Raw genomic sequence first — 16,676 nt, 5'->3', positions numbered from 1 at the left:
GCATGCACCCGCCATTTTCCAATATGGCGGCGCCCATGGTCCGGGACCGCGGGACACCGGGAGCCATAACGGCACTTGGTGAGTACCGGGAGGTGGGAGGGGGGGCAATCGGAAGCCGGGGGGGAGCGAAGGGTAGGCGGATGGGGGAGATGATGACAGCGGCGGCACATCGCCGCTGTCATTCAGTGGCGGGGGGCAGATCACCCCCGTTAACGGGTGGGGGGGGTCAGATCGGTGTCACCAGCCATGTCCGATGCTACAGCAGTGTCGGACATGGCTGGATTGTAATATTTCATCAATTTTCATTGATGAAATATTACTATCGCTCTGATTGGCTGTTTCACTTTTAACAGCCAATCAGAGCGATCGTAGTCATGTGGGGGCAAAGCCACGCCCCCTATGCTGAAGAACAAAGCCCCCTGTATCTGCGGGTCGGGTGACCTTTCAGTGACCTAGGTCACCCGACCCGCAGGGGGGCTTAAAAGTCATGACGCCACATAGGCGTCACTGGTCAGATTTGCACCAGTTTTCAAGATGCCTATGTGGCGTCATTGGTCGTGAAGGGGTTAAACGTGTGGTGGGAGTGGCAAAGATCCTTCCATATGGGACTGTGTTGGGGAGAGACTTGCCCCTCTTTTGGTCCCTGTGGGAGACCAGGTTCAACCCTTTCATGGAAAAAGGTTGTGCCGGGCGTAGAACCCGAAGATGTTGAGATACATGCCATAGGGGTTGCCAACCTAGGGACAAAGTGTAACCCCGATAGATACCCTCTAGAGGTATTGGCAGGGGAGGAGGAAAATGTTGTGCCAGGCGTAGAACCCGAAGATGTTGAGATACCTGCCATAGGGGTCGCCAACCTAGGGACAGAGTATAACCCTGATAGGTCCCCTCTAGAGGCATTGGCAGGGGAGGAGGAAAATGTTGCGCTGGGTGCAGAACCCAAAGATGTTGAGATATCTGCCATAAGGGTCGCCAACCTAGGGACAGAGTGTAACCCTGATAGGTTACCCCTAGAGGTATTGGCAGGAGATGTTGAAAATGTTGTTTCTAGCGCAGAACCCAAAGATGTCAAGTCAGAGATTTCTGCCACAGGGGTCGCCAAAGTAGAGGCAGAGTGTAACCCTGATAGGCTCCCCTTAGAGGTTGTGGCAGTAGAGGTCGTGGATACCCCACTGTACCCTGAGCTGGAGGTGTCCCCTGGTAAGTTAGGGACAGCTCAGTTCCAGCGTCCCACGCAGAGACACAAATAAAAAACGCAGGTATGAGAAGAATGCCAGAAAAAAAACGAGAGTGTGTTTTCACGGAGGCGACTGGGGATCTATGCACGAGGAACCCTCTGGCACTAGCCAAGGATGTGGCAGAGGGTCAGTGTAAAATAAATAGAGCGCTCACTAGACAGCCACATCGGGAGGCTTGGGTTCAGGTGCAACATAATACGAATGCATGCTCGGAGTTGCTGGGGCGGATGGCGATGTTTCAGCATGACATAGTCACCGAGGCACAGGTAAGAGTAGAGAGATATCGGTACCAAGGGTCCAAAGGCAGGTATTAGGTGACACGATGAGCTGCGGGGTTAGTGAACCCAAAATAAACAAGGTCGAGACTACCCTAAAACAGGTCCAAATCTACGGTTAATCAGAAAAGTGGGCTTGTCGTTTGTGACGGAGAACGGGGTGGTCCTGTAATGAAGTATGGAGGACAAACGCAAAGGGGGATGCATGTGCCGATCGATGGTTCCGGTTTCTATGCTGATTTCTTAGTGCAGTGTTGGGCAGGGATGTCACAGAGTCATGCGGATGCTCGGTCTCATGCTCATATGGGATGACAAGTGTTCAACCACACAGGTATGAATAGGGGGGATATGTGAGGCAGTGATCCGTGTCAGGTGTATCATCAGTGTTAGTCTGGTGTGTGCTCTTGTGCAGAGCAGAGGCTTTGCAGAGATATACCTGTGTGAGGTAACAAAGGCCAGCGGAGCCAGCAGCCAGGGAAGCTGTATAGCCTGGCACCAGCAGCGTACACAGCATTGCTGCTGTCCAAGGTAACTGGTCTCGGATGTGGATGTCCTGTGCCCGGAGGTGAACCAGAGGTGGATGTCCTGTGCCTGAAGGAGGACTAGTGTGTTTAACAGCTGCAAACAGGAGGATGTGGATCCCGGCTGTAATCCAGAGGATATCAAGGACTGTGTACGGCTGTGAGTAAAAAGACATTAACACGGTGGTGTAGTCACTCACAGAAACTGGTCAGAGTTAGACTGGCATATTTAGGTGTAAGGACATTGAGGGATGCAGTGACGGACAGGAGGCAGATCAAGGGTTAACAGTTTTATTTAACAGAACAGGTGAATACTCCACGCAGGGAGGAGAAGGGTTAAACAGTTGTTAAAACATTATAAATGGCAAAAGATATTGTAAGGTGAAGGATAAAGGATCAAGTACAGAAGTTCCTGTGTTGCACTGGTGTCAGAAGTTCCCCAAACTGTAACTCCCGCTGGGAACTCAATAGCGCCGGCAACAGCTGGCACGGTGTCTTTTCCAGGAAGGTACTGTGGACAACAATGTCTAGTCTTCTGGCGGCAGCGGTCGGTCTCCGGTACCTTCCGCTGATCCTAGTCCATATACTACAGTGACTCCAAAGGGTACGGGCCACAGTCCTGTAAAAGCCCAACGTGGCTCTGCAAATACACATTGGTGAAGTAAGGGCGCAACTGTCTGGGAAAATAGTCACTTTTATGTGGCACGTGTAATGTACTCACGGACATGCAGCATATGGCTTGTTCCCTGGTCGCGCTGCACTTTTCTCTTCATGCTGCATGTTACCTGTTCATGTCAAGACTCAAGCGTCGACAACCACTGCCGAGCAGCTTCTCTCTGGTGGTCACCGGGCACATACTGCCCATTCCTCTCCCTCTCTGGTCCCCGTTGCTGGTGGCCGGTGATCGTGGACGCTGGCCTGTACGATGCTGGAGCACTTCTCTCTTCCTGAACTGCTGTGGCACTTCCGGCTCCCCTCAGTGCAGCAGTCCCTCTGCAGACATCGGGGGACCCTGTCAGTGCTGCCTGTCGCGGCGCCGGTCCTCTGTGGTAGGGGCAAGGCAAGCATAGCGCGCTGCTAACTGCTCTGCATGCTGCTCTGCATTCGCGCCAAACGGACCTCCTGCGCGCTCGCTTTTCCTTTTTATGCCCCCCGCTGCTGCGCGCGCTTTTCTCCTCTCACTACCCGCCCTCCTGGGACAGCAGGAAGGTCCACCTCACTAGCGCTTCCACCAGGCAATAAGGGAAGGTCCGGCTCACTCAGGCTTCCCCCCCAGGGAACAGGGGATGCAGCCTTCCCAGTTCCGGACCCGGCATGCAAGTACCCGCTGTCTCGTCGCCCCCTTACATAGGTTCTACAATATAAAGTATATCATGTACTGTGCAAACTAAACGAGTAAAGCTGTGAGTAGAGACATTGACATGGCGCTGCAGTCACCCATGGTTACTGGACAAAGGGAGGTCCAGCGTATTTGTGGACTGCAATCTAAAGCTGTGTAGTATGTAGTGCTATGAAATGGACGACACTAATATTATATGCACTTGTGTGAAGAGGACAGTGAGTTGATATGCACTTGTGCGAATTGGACTTAATGCTGTGAAGTAACAAATTAAAGAGATTTTGTGTTTGAAGTTTGTAGGTCACTGCCTCTTCACTGCATAGGTGTGCTACCGCTGCACTACACCTCATACCTGCAAGATAAGCCTCATCAAATAGGAATTTATGCAGGGGGGCATTTATGTATTTAACTATTTCCAGCAACTTCACTGAATCCTGCATGTGTCCAACCTCTATCATTCATCTTTGCAGCATATATAATGGTATATAGTTATTTCAACTCACCCTGCTTGTCCCCTTATGCTATTGAGGTCAAGTAACTTTTCAAAGTGGTTTATGATCCATGTAGGCCTGGTCACTTGTTTATCTGCTAAATACATTTATTGTGTCCTGCTGTCCTAACTTAGTTTGATTGCTAACGAGTAAGGAGAGCAAAAAAAAGAAAGATCTTAGGGTATGTGCACACACTGCAGATTCACCTGCGGAACCGCAGGTAACGTGACCTGCGGTTTTGCTGCGGTTTGGCCCTGCGGTTTGCCACCTGGACAATGGAATAGGTGGCAAACCGCAGCAGAATCCGCAGAAACAATTGACATGCTGCGTAAAAAACCTGCAGCTTTTCCGCAGGTAAAAAACCGCAGCGTGAGCACTGCGGTTTTGAAAACCCATAGGCTAACATGGTAAAGTACCATGTCTGCGGAACTGCTGCAGTTCTGCAGGGCCAAAACCGCAGCAAAACCGCAGCGTGTGCACATGGCCTTAGAAGTGGCCTTCTATAAATTCAGAGCTAGCCTGGGGAAGGTATTTATGCAGGGGAGCATTTATGTACATGTAATCTAAGTACGCTGGCAGTTATAACATGGCAGTTAGACAGGTAAGACAAATAAATAAATCTATTCCCAGTACATTTGGGCAACCCCAAATATTTACCATATGCATTTGTCTAATTTATATCCTGGCCGCTGCATTTACACACATCCACCACCCTGGTATTAACTCTCTACACTCCGTCTATATTGGCCCTACACTCCTTTCCTCTCCTATGAATAGCACTCACGCTCTTTTCACATTGCTGCACAGCACAGATCCATTCAGTCCCACCATTCAACATCAGAGACGCTCTCACAAATCACTTAACCATCTGCTCACTCTTTCTATCCTCCTTCTCTTAGTCGCAGGAGACATTGCTCCCAACCCTGGTACCCATGTTATAGAAAGTCAAACCCCCCAACTGCTACACTCAGAAACCCCTCTAATCTTATTAACATTCCCTGCATGCCATCTGTCTCTCTTAATTGTACACTTTGGAATTCTCGCTCAGTGTGTAACAAACTCTCCTTCACTCATGACTAGTGTTGAGCGATACCATCCGATACTGAGAAATATCGGATCGGATTGGATCGGACCGATACCCAAAAAGTATCGGGTATCGCCGATTCCGATACCGGAAGTCCAATGCAACTCTATGGGACAAAAATATCGGAAGTAAAAAAAACCCTTTCTTTCCTTGCACATCCAGTTCGGGAGGGGGGAAGAGTGTGGGCGGTGCGTGGGTGGACACTGTGCGTGTCTGTGTGTGCGGGCGGGGTCTGTACGGGCCTCTCGGGGGTCTGTGCGGGCCTGCCGGGGCCTGTACGGGCCTCTCGGGGGTCTATGCGGGCCTGCCGGGGCCCTGTGCGGGACTGTACAGGCCTCTCGGGGGTCTATGCGGGCCTGCCGGGGCCTGTACGGACCTCTCGGGGGTCTATGGGGGCCTGCCGGGGCCTGTACGGGCCTCTCGGGGGTCTATGCGGGCCTGCCGGGGGTCTTGTGTGTGTGCAGGCATCGTCCGATGGGACTACAAGTCCCATCGGGCGATGCCTGCTACAATGACAGTGATTGACACATTAGCCAATGATGGGACAGTAGTAGTCCCATCATCCGGCTAATGTGTTGAATGTAAAACAAAAAAAAAACACATACATACTACATACATACTACATACATACTACATTCATACAACATACATACATACTATATACATACTACATACATACTTCATATATACTACATTCATACAACATACATACATACTATATACATACTTCATATATACTACATTCATACTACATACATACATACATACTACATATATACTACATTCATACAACATACATACATACTACATATATACAACATTCATACATCATACATACATACTACATATATACTACATTCATACAACATACATACATACTGCATATATACTACATCCATACAACATACATACATATATACTACATACATACTTCATATATATTACATTCATACAACATACATACATACTACATATATACTACATTCATACAACATACATACATACATACTGCATATATACTACATCCATACAACATACATATATACTACATAAATACTTCATATATACTACATTCAAACAACATACATACATACATACTACATATATACTACATTCATACAACATACATACATACTACATACAACATACATACATACATACTACATATATACAACATTCATACATCATACATACATACTACATATATACTACATTCATACAACATACATACATACTGCATATATACTACATCCATACAACATACATACATATATACTACATACATACTTCATATATATTACATTCATACAACATACATACATACTACATATATACTACATTCATACAACATACATACATACATACTGCATATATACTACATCCATACAACATACATATATACTACATAAATACTTCATATATACTACATTCAAACAACATACATACATACATACTACATATATACTACATTCATACAACATACATACATACTGCATATATACTACATCCATACAACATACATACATACTGCATATATACTACATCCATACAACATACATACATACTGCATATATACTACAGCCATACAACATACATACATACATACTACATTCATACAACATACATACATACTACATATATACTACATTCATACAACATACATACATACTGCATATATACTACAGCCATACAACATACATACATACATACTACATTCATACAACATACATACATACTACATATATACTACATTCATACAACATACATACATACACACTACATATATACTACATTCATACAACATACATACATACATACATACATACTACATATATACTACATGTATACTACATTCATACAACATACATACATACTACATATATACAAATTCAATTCAAATTCAAAGAAGCTTTATTGGCAGGACTAAATACACGTTAGTTTTGCCAAAGCAAGTGTACAAAAGGGAGTAGGGATAGGGACTGTAGGGATGTTGGGAAGGGGCTGTAGGAAAGGTGGGTTGGGGGCATATACAGGATGGGGGCTATAGAAGTCCATGGCATAGAGAAGGTGGATGGGGGGATGGGGGCAGATCCAGGATGTGGGCTATAGAAGTCCATGTCATAGGGAAGGTGAATGGGGGGCATGGGGCAGATCCAGGATGGGGGCTATAGAAGTCCATGGCATAGGGAAGGTGGATGGGGGGATGGGGCATATCCAGGGTGGGGGGCCATAGAAGTTCATGGCATATCATAGTTCTCTTTCTCGCAGTCTATGACATTCGCTCACATATTGTGCTGCTATCTCTACTGCTCTCACTTTTTCCCCCAGCAGGATATATGTTTTCTCTTCCTCCTTCATGGTGATGAAATCCGGGAAGAGTTGTGAGAGTCTCCTGAAGTGAGTGTCCCTCACTGCTGAGTATTTGGAGCAGTGTAGCAGGAAGTGGGTCTTATCCTCCAGGGCCTCCTGGTCACAGTGTTGGCACAGTCTTTCCTCCCTGGACTTGTAGCTCTGCCTGTGTCGGCCGACCTCGATGGCCAGACTGTGGGCACTGAGTCTATATCGGCTCAGGATATTGCGGTCTCTGGGGTCCGGGAGTTTCTCCAGATATGGGGCCAGTCTGTAGTCTCTCTGTAGACTCTGGTACATGGTCAGTTTCTGTGAGCTGATGATGTTGTTCTTCCAGTCACTTACGTATCTCTCCTGGCCTTCGTCTACCATCTTCCTGATTCCGACTTTTGTCAGGTTGTTGTGATTGGTGTTCTGGTCAGGTTGGGTTTGGGTGGGCTGTTCCGAGGGTCCTGGTTTTTCTGTTTCCCCTACATATGTCAGGGCTTTATGGTGATGGGAGCTTGGTTTGCTCCTACGTAGGTGAGCCCTACTACATTCATACAACATACATACAACATGCTACATACATACAACATACATACTACATACAATACATACATATAGACATACAGTACATATAACATACTCACCATCACTTGTCACTTTGTTCCCCGAAGCCAATGTCATCTGTGGAAAAATATGAAAATAACAAACAACATATATACTCCCTGATCCGCAGAAATCCACGAGTGTCCCACGACGATCTCCCGTGGAGAACAGCATCAGCTGATGCCACCGCTCTCTACGGGCCCCAGGAATATAATGACGGGAGGTAGGAATCCTTCCGCACTGTATTCCTCCGCCACTGTAGAAAAAAAAGTCCCTAGTCTCACTTTTGGCATTGCTGTGTGAGAAGGTTCCCACGCAGCTTTTGCCATAAAGAGAGACTAGGGACTTTTATTTCTACAGTGGCGGAGGAATACAGTGCGGAAGGATACATACCTCCCGTCATTATATTCCTGGGGCCCGTAGAGAGCGGTGGCATCAGCTGATGCTGCTGTTCTCCACTCTCCACGGGAGATCGTCATGGGACACTCGTGGATTTCTGCGGATCAGGGAGTATATCGCTTGTTTGTTATTTTCATATTTTTCCACAGATGACATTGGCTTCGGGGATCAAAGTGACAAGTGATGGTGAGTATGTACTCTATGTTATATGTACTGTATGTCTATATGTATGTATTGAATGAATGTATGGATGTATTGTATGTAGTATGTATGTTGTATGTATGTAGCATGTTGTATGTAGTATGTATGTTGTATGAATGTAGTATATATGCAGTATGTATGTATGTTGTATGAATGTAGAATATATGTATGTATGTATGTAGTATGTATGTAGTATGTATGTATGTAGCATGCATGTTGTAGTATGTAGCATGTTGCATGTATGTTGTATGAATGTAGTATAAATGTAGTATGTATGTATGTTGTATGAATGTAGTATATATGTAGTATGCATGTATGTTGTATGAATGTAGTATGTATGTAGTATGTATGTATGTTGTATGAATGTAGTATATATGTTGTATGTATGTAGTATGTATGTTGTATGAATGTAGTATATATGACGTATGTATGTAGTATGTATGTATGAATGTAGTATGAATGTAGTATATATGTAGTATATATGTATGTTGTATGAATGTAGTATATATGAAGTATGTATGTTGTATGTAGTATGTATGTATGTTGTATGAATGTAGTATATATGTAGTATGTATGTATGTTGTATGAATGTAGTATATATGAAGTATGTATATAGTATGTATGTTGTATGAAGGTAGTATGTACTGTATGTAGTATGTATGGTTTTTTTTTGTTTTTTTTACATTCAACACATTAGTCGGATGATGTGACTACTACTGTCCCATCATTGGCTAATGTGTCAATCACTGTCATTGTAGCAGGCATCACCCGATGCCTGCACACACACAAGACCCCCGGCAGGCCCGCATAGACCCCCGAGAGGCCTGTAAGGCCCCGGCAGGCCCACACAGGGCCCTGGCAGGCCCGCATAGACCCCCGATAGGCCCATACAGGCCCCCGGCAGGCCCGCACAGGGCCCTGGCAGGCCCGCATAGAACCCCGAGAGGCCCGTACAGGCCCCCGACAGCCGGCACAGGCCCCCGGCAGGCCCGTACAGGCCCCAGCAGGCCCGCACAGGGCCCCGGCAGGCCCGCATAGACCCCCAAGAGGCCCGTACAGGCCCCGACAGCCGGCACAGGCCCCCGGCAGGCCCATACAGACCCCGCATCATGATGCGCACAGACCGCGCATCATGATGACATCATTTCAGCAGCCAATCACAGCCACAACAGTGGCTCATTGCATTATGGGGACTTCCGATTTCGGTATCCGATATTGAAAAAATATCGGTTCTCGGTATCGGAATTCCGATACAGCGAATATCGGCCGATACCCGATATTTGCAGTATCGAAATGCTCAACACTACTCATGACTTTTTCCTTTCTAATTCTCTTAACCTCCTGGCTCTTAAGGGCCTGTCACACTAAGCGATATCGCTAGCAATATCGCTATAACGTCACTGGTTTTTGTGACGTTATAGCGATATCGCTAGCGATATGGCTATGTCTGATACTTACCTCCGACCGCTCCCCCGCTGGTTATCGCTGATCGCTCGAGAACGTCCTGGACTGTTTCTCATCGTCAGCTTCCTGCTGGGGCTTCCTGCTGTGACGATAAGCGACGTGTGGATGCGGGCGGGATGACGTCAGGATCGCCTCGTCTGACAGGTAAGTAATGACTCCCAACCACTATGATGTCGCTGGTGAGATCTGCCTGTGTGGCAGCTCAATAGTGACCACTTAGCGATGTACCAGCGATCCTGACCGCATCATATCGCTAGTCAGGATCGCTGGTACATCGCTAAGTGTGACAGTACCCTTACTAAAACCTGGATCCAGCAGTCAGACACTACCGCTGCTGCTGCTCTTTCATACGGGGACTACACTTCTCTCATACCCCAAGATCAGACAATAGAGCAGGTGGAGGCGTTGGTCTGCTCCTATCATCAAAATGTACCTTTCAGGTTATCCCTCAAGTACCCTCACTTGTCTTCCCTTCTTTTGAGGTCCATACCGTCAGACTCTACACCCCCTTCTCCAGGCGAGTGGCGGTGGTATATCGTCCTCCCGGCCCCTCCCATCAGTTCCAGGATCATTTTGCCACTTGGCTTCCACATTTTCTCTCCTGTGACATCCCTACCCTCATCATGGGCGATTTCAACATACCCATTGCTCTTCCCCTCTCCCCATCTGCTACTAACCTTTTATCTCTAACCTCCTCATTTGGCCTTTTGCAGCTTACTAATTCTCTAACGCATGAAGACGGAAACTCCCTCGACTTGGTCTTCTCTCGGCTTTGTGCAGTGGTTGATTTTGCAAACTCCCCTCTCCTGCTCTCTGACCACAACCTTCTTTCATTCTCTAGCAAGAACTGCCAGGCTGCTCAGGTCACCCCCACTGTCCATATTTATAGAAACATACAGGCCATTAACACCCAGAAACTTATGAAGAACTTGCATTATTCATTGGCCCCTATCTCCTCCCTCTCATGTCCTGCTTCTGCATTGAAGCAATACAATGAAACAGCCCTAGCTGAATTTGCTCCTCCTATACATAGAACACCACAACACAGATGGCGACAATCCTGGCACACCCTGCAAACACGTTTCCTGCAGCGGTACTCCAGGTGCGCCAAACGTCTGTGGAGAAAATCCAACCTACCCGAAGATTTCATCCATTATAAGTTTATGCTTCGAACATACAACACTGCCCTTCACCTCTCAAAACAAACCTATTTCAACACCCTCATCACTTCACTGTCCAATAACCCTAAACGACTCTTTGACACTTTTCATTCTCTACTCAACCCAAGAGTACAGGCCCCAACCACGGAGCTTCGAGCTGACGATCTGGCCAATTACTTCAAAGAAAAAATTGACTAGATCCGACAGGAAATTATCTCCCAATCACCTCATACCATGCGCTGTCCTCCCTCCCCCACTGCATCTAGCTCACTCTCTAATTTTGAACTAGTCACAGAAGAAGTAAGCAGGCTCCTTGCATCTTCTCGCCCAACCACTTGCACCAGTGACCCATTTCCGTCACATCTACTCCAGCTCCTTTCCCCTGCTGTCACCCCTCACCTAACTAAAATATTTAACCTCTCTCTCTTCTGGTATCTTTCCCTCCTCATTTAAGCATGCCATCATACATCCACTACTTAAAAAAACATGCCTCGACCAAAACTGTGCCACTAACTATAGACCTGTCTCTAATCTTCCCTTCATCTCTAAACTCCTGGAACGCCTGGTCCACTCCCGTCTTATCCACTATCTCTTTGATTACTCTCTGCTCGACCCTCTCCAATCCGGTTTCCGCTCTTTACACTCTACTGAAACTGCCCTCACTAAAGTCTCTAATGATCTACTAACAGCTAAATCAAATGGTCATTACTCCATGCTAATTCTCTTGGATCTCTCTGCAGCATTCGACACTGTGGATCATCAGCTCCTCCTCACTATGCTCCATTCCATTGGCCTCAAGGACACCGTTCTCTCCTGGTTCTCCTCCTATCTCTCTGACCGCTCCTTTACTGTATTTTTTGCTGGCTCCTCCTCCTCCTCTCATCTTCCCCTTACTGTTGGGGTTCCTCAAGGATCAGTCCTAGGCCCCCTCCTCTTCTCTTTGTATACTGCCCCTATTGGTCAAACAATCAGTAGATTTGGTTTCCAGTACCATCTCTATGCTGATGACACCCAATTATACGCTTCTTCTCCTGACATCACGCCAGCCTTTCTAGAAAACACCGGCAATTGTCTAAACGCTGTGTCTAACATCATGTCCTCACTATATCTGAAACTGAACCTGTCAAAGACTGAACTCCTTGTGTTTCCTCCCGCTACTAATGTACCTATACCCGACATTGCCATTTCCGTGTGTGGTTCCACTATTACTCCCCAGCAACATGCCCGCTGTCTTGGGGTCATACTTGACTCCGAACTTTCCTTTGTCCCCCACATGCGATCACTGGCTCGCTCTTGTTATCTGCACCTCAAAAACATTTCTAGAATTCGACCTTTTCTTACTTTTGACTCCGCAAAAATGCTGACTGTTTCTCATTCATTCTCGTCTCGACTAATGTAACTCCCTTCTAATCGGTCTCCCTCTTACCAAACTCTCCCCCCTCCAATCTGTCTTGAATGCTGCTGCCAGGATCATATTCCTCGCCAATCGTTACACCGATGCCTCTACCTTGTGCCAGTCATTACACTGGCTACCCATCCACTCCAGAATCCAGAACAAACTTATTACCCTCACCCACAAAGCTCTTCATGGCTCAGCACCACCCTACATCTCCTCCCTTGTTTCAGTATACCATCCTATCCGCGCCCTCCGTTCTGCTGATGACCTGAGGTTAGCATCCTCAATAATCAGAACCTCCCACTCCCGTCTCCAAGACTATACACGTGCTGCGCCAATTCTTTGGAATGCACTTCCCTGGTCAATACGATTAGTCCCCAATCCCCACAATTTTAAGCGTGCCCTGAAAACGCATTTATTCAGACTGGCCTACCGCCTCAACACATTAACCCAATCTATCCCTATGTGGCACAGTCAAAAGTTTTTTACCATAACCAGGTTCCCACATGCTTTATGCATCCATTAGCCCTCTGCATCTGTACTGTTACACACTTAACATTATGGCTGGTCCATACAATCAGGGCAATTGTTACCACCCACCTTTTGTGTCTACCTTTTTTCCTCATAGATTGTAAGCTTGCGAGCAGGGCCCTCATTCCTCTTGGTATCTGTTATGATCTATGTAATTATTGTTATGCTGTAATGTCTATTGTCTGTACAAGTCCCCTCTGAAATGTAAAGTGCTGCGGAATATGTCGGCGCTATAGAAATAAAATTTATTATTATTATTATTATTATTAATTCCAGAATGCAGCCGTAGCCGTTATCAATGGTTTTCACATTTTAATTAATGTGTGGATTTCAAACTGTCACTTTTAAATTATACAATGTTGCAATTACATGTAACCCTGCTCAGTGCAAGGCTAAGTAATCGGGCTCCCAACAAAAAATGCTCAGGATGATTATTAATCAATTAATAACATTGTATATATTTTTGAGTCTCTGCATGCAGCACATGTAGTGTATGCCTGGCATATCTTATGCAACAAAAAGTGATTGGTAACACTAAAGTCATATAAACCATTTCATTTAATTTGGTAACCAAAACCCTTTTTGTCTGAAACATGTATATCAAAATCCAAATGCATTGCTATAATGCACAAGACTCAGGATATTGCACCTATGCAATGATTATGGAAGGTGAGTATTATATATTCAAAATGTTTGAGGGTTTTTTATAGCAATTGTCATCAAATAATCAAATTTGCAGAAAATCGAAGTTCCCAGCTGAATTTGAGCATATCTGTTGAATTCAAATTTTGCCAGATCAATAAATTTCTAATTGTTGGAGCATTGCAAAGAAATCTCAAAAGCTTTGCATGGTTTTAAGAATGATTATCTACAGTGTGGTCAAAGGATATGAAAGACTGCATGTACATAAACTGTACCAATGGTCCATTCTCTCCCACACACAGGTGGTACTGGTTTGGCTGCATATTACTCACACCTTACTTATCTCCTATGACATTTCTGCCTTTTCCACAGTTAGTCTGGAAATACCGGTGTGGGATGTGTAGTGCAGTGGGGTTGGTACAGTGTGACAGACAGGCAGTGACCACAGGAAAAGTTCAAAACAAAGTCTCTTTAATGTCCAACGTAGTCACAAACGGAAAACAAATGGTATCCTCCAAATTGCAGCCGGGAATCAAGACCTTCCGTATCCAGGACTGGTTGCCGTGGACGACTGCACCACAGTGCTACTCTGAGGGGTGCCAGGCCTTTTGACTTTGCTTGGCTCCTTGTTACTTCACACTGGTTGAGCTCTGCAGAGCCACCTGCTATGCAAGTTTGCAAACCAAGACTGACACACCCAACCCTTTGCTGCAGGGTTTTTAAAATGGAATCTGCTGCCATAGGCCACTTGTAAGACCTGGCCTGGAGGAAGCAGACCGCCCCACTACCATCTGTAGTTTGCTCCAAAAATAGCATCCTGGAGCACACATAGCGACCCTCGCATATAACGCCTGTCACTGCCTCACAGACGTTACTATGCATCAAAGGTTCAAACTCTACAAGGTGTCTATTGGCAAATATTCAGTAGTATATGATGTAACTAGGAGCAGGTAGTAATAGGGATAAGGGATTATGGCAGGACTCGTATGGACATTATTGTAATGGGTATATAGATGTACATGTATCACAACAACAACGTACATCATTATGGAATTGTGTGTCCCAGGTATGGTGGTGTATGTGTCACACAGTTGTGATGGAGTACACAGCGAGTCAATCATTATCACCCACCAAACCAGTTCCCAAGAGCCCGTATCACACAGTTATCGCATTATTAAATTATAGTAAATGGCTAAATGTTAAAAAAAAGCCAAACAGCAGTGCAGGAAAAGACTCGTAGAACTGTAGATATACTGTATATACTGTATATGTACATACATAGTACATTCCTCAAAGGGAACTGTCAGGTCCTCCATGCCTCCAACCCAGCAGCATTCACATACATATGACTAAATTCCCTGTGTAACTAGCCCTGTATAATGTTATTCAGTTTAATTAATGTTTTACAAAAAACTATTTTTAAACCTTCGCTTTTCCTATGCTAATAAGGGCTTTGACTAGTCGTTGGGGGGCATTAGTTTCCCCAGACTAGCCAGCCCTCTTTCCAAATCATCACACCCCTGTGGGCATGATAACATAATTTGCACGAGCATGCATCATGCAAATCTCACGTATGCGCTCTGCTCATTTCGGCAGTGTCAATGCTCCTCCGCAGCTGCATGTACGCTTCCCGGCTCCAGAGGTGCGCGAGATTTGCATGCTGGGGTGTATGTGAATGCTGCTGGGTTGGAGGGCATGGAGGACCTGACAAATTTCCATTAACAGAATAGATGAGAGTAAAGAATACCTGTGCAATCTGCAAAAAAATGCTAGGGGTCTCATTTAGGCCTTCAGTGCCCCTATAGAATAGTACTTCCATTCCCTCTTGGTAAACAAAAATATGATATATATATATGTAAGTGTATATATACTGTGAGGCAATAACGCGTGTCACAGGTAGGGGTCACTGTGTGTTCTCCCCAGGATGCACATGGAGGCATTTTGAGGCCATAGAAGTGCATGTCAGTCATGGGTGTAGCTATGACTGCAATGCAGACTAAAAATAAAAATAAGTGTTAGCCTTGTACATGCTGGTATCCAAGGCAGATGTAGGGAAAACCTGCTCTGGGATGTTGTGTTGTGAAACAGACTGCAGGATAGTAGTTTTTGCAGTTCGTTTCACTCCAGGTCCAGGTTTTCCATATGGCTAAAGGTCACAGGTTCCTTTGTTAAAAGCCCTGCAGGAAATGGTATGGGTGTGTCAGGTCCAGTGTCAGGACGAGAGTGAGTTGGTGCTTGATACTGTGCAGAGCAGTTGGTGTTGCAGAGCACGGCCTGTGTGAGGTAACACAGGACAGAGCAGAGCCAATAGGCCTGGCACCCACAGCGTACACAGTGGTGCGTAACGGCTGCAAACAGGTGGATATGGTGGCTGGCTGCGATCCGGAGGATATCAAGGACTGTGTACGGCTGTGTGAGTAAAAAGGCATTAACAGCAGTGCGGTCACCCGCTGTAACTGCTCTCGGATGTGGACAGGTCTTGTGACCGGAAGTGAACTGGAGGTAGCCTGTCCTGTGTCCGAAGGAGGACTGGCGTGTGTAGTGATTGCAAACTAAAGCCGTGTAGTATGTAGTGCTATGAAATGGACACTAACATTATATGCACCTGTGTGTGAAATGGACATTTAGTGTGTGAAGTAACACATTAAAGAGACTTTGTGTTTGAACTTTGTGGGTCACTGCCTCTTCACTGCATATGTGTGCTACTGCAGCACTACAATACATAGTACAATGAAACTCAACTTACCCCACTCCTCCCGTGATAATGGATACTGCTTCCCGTCACTGTCCTTCCCTCTGCTCCTTCTGCTGAAGTCTGTCTGGCAAAGGCAGCGCCGAGGTGTAATGTCATTGCCCTGCAGGATAAACTTCTTGCAGGCCACAGCTCTAAAGCAAAAGTGGAGAAGGGAGCCAATGGCTCTCTGCTCTCCCATAGTTTTCAACTCTATTCATGTCAAGAGGACAAGGTTAATATTGAAAGCAGTGCCTATCCATA

General features: G+C 45.8%; 1 protein-coding gene across 1 annotated transcript in view; it reads right to left on the bottom strand.

Annotated features, from left to right (window-relative positions):
- LOC141097827 (nicotinamide N-methyltransferase-like) overlaps positions 1-3,956 on the bottom strand; it is a 38,570-nt gene extending 34,614 nt beyond the window's left edge. The window contains exon 1 of the mRNA XM_073585288.1: positions 3,877-3,956. The gene's annotated coding sequence lies outside the window, so the exon portion shown is untranslated. The remainder of the gene's footprint in view (positions 1-3,876) is intronic.
- Positions 3,957-16,676: the final 12,720 nt, after the last annotated feature.

This window comes from Dendrobates tinctorius, unplaced genomic scaffold (assembly GCF_039654945.1).
Source record: "Dendrobates tinctorius isolate UK_male_01 unplaced genomic scaffold, ASM3965494v1 ptg000086l, whole genome shotgun sequence".
Taxonomy (NCBI): domain Eukaryota; kingdom Metazoa; phylum Chordata; class Amphibia; order Anura; family Dendrobatidae; genus Dendrobates; species Dendrobates tinctorius.
The sequence above is the reverse complement of the archived record's forward strand: the minus strand, read 5'-3'. Positions and strand labels throughout refer to the sequence as shown.